The sequence below is a fragment of the Gracilinanus agilis genome, chromosome 5 (genome assembly GCF_016433145.1).
Source record: "Gracilinanus agilis isolate LMUSP501 chromosome 5, AgileGrace, whole genome shotgun sequence".
In the NCBI taxonomy this organism is placed as follows: domain Eukaryota; kingdom Metazoa; phylum Chordata; class Mammalia; order Didelphimorphia; family Didelphidae; genus Gracilinanus; species Gracilinanus agilis.
The window spans coordinates 272,968,734-272,970,244 of record NC_058134.1 but is presented as its reverse complement, the minus strand read 5'-3'; positions in this window follow the sequence as shown (position 1 = coordinate 272,970,244).

Genomic DNA, 1,511 nt, shown 5'->3' with positions numbered 1-1,511 from the left:
GAGTCCACCTTTGAACCCAGGACCACCTTGGCTCTCAATCTACTGAGCCATCCAGATGCCTTCTCTATATCTTAACACTCCAGATATCAACTCTCATTCTTTCTTCTTTTAGTCTTTTATGAAGTGCTGACCCTTCCCTTCTCCTTAGCGAAGTCAGCCCTTCCCCAAGAACTTTTAATCCTGTCTTGTCCTGTCTGCAGCAACTGCTTCCAACCTTTATAATTCTTAAACTCTCTTGGATCCTTCCCCACTGCCTACACAGAAACAAGCTCAAGTCTCCTCCATCTTTAAAACAAATCAAAAACTTATCACTAACCTTTGATAGACCCACTATCACCTCCTCTTAGTTAAACTCCTTGAAGAGGTGCCTTCTCTTGGGTGCATCCACTTGCTCTCCTCTCGGTCCAGGGCCAGGCACCGTCCTTGGCTCTCCAATCCCTTGCCCCCGTGTCCTCTTACCAAACTTTGGCCCTAAATGACTTCCACCATCTATCTGCCTTCTCTCCTCCTACTCACAAGCCCCTGGAGGACGTCTCACAGCCACCTGGACTGGGCAGACAGCTCTTCTCATCAGCCTCCCGTCCCAGCAGCACGGCGCTCTCCGGCTTCCTTCCCGGCAGAGCTCGTGACTTCCAATCTCCTTCCTCCCCAGTGTCCCACGCCTCTCCTGGGCTAGGAAGCGAGCTTCCTCCTGCACTGACAAAACAGAGCCATGTATCCCCAAACGCACCGAGATATTTACAGCAACCCTTTTTATGGTAGCAAACAACTGGGGGATGAATAAACACAAAGGCACATGAATAGAATGGAATAGAACTGTTATAAGCAGGAGATCTAGGATGCCCGCTGAGAAACCTGGAAAGAGCTGCATGAATGGTGGTAGAGGCAAGCCTAGAACACAATGGACCTGACTATAACAATGTAAAGAACCAGACATATAAATCAAAATTTCAAAATGATAAAGCATTAGCATGGGGGCAGCTGAGTGGCTCAGGACTATACAGAAGGTCCTGGGTTCAAATCTAGCCCCAGACACTTCATTTAACCGCTATTGCCTAAGACATACCACTCTTTCCCCTTGGAATTAAAGACAGTATTGATTCTAAGAACACAAGGTAAGGGGCTAAAAAAAGAAGTTAGCATGGCTCGAAGGAGAGAGAGCCATTGGCAGAGCAGGGCAGTCCACGAGTGTTGCATATTGCAAGCATTTTTGGACTTTTTCAACATATTGATTCTCATTTTTAAAAAAATTTTTTAGGGGGCAGCTGGGTAGCTCAGTGGAGTGAGAGTCAGGCCTAGAGACAGGAGGTCCTAGGTTCAAATCCGGCCTCAGCCACTTCCCAGCTGTGTGACCCTGGGCAAGTCACTTGACCCCCATTGCCCACCCTTACCACTCTTCCACCTATAAGACAATACACCAAAAATTAAGGGTTAAAAAAAATTTTTTTTTTTTTGGCTCTTTGGCTCTAAATCCTCATCATCTGTATTTCCAATGCTTGGGAAGTCGCGTT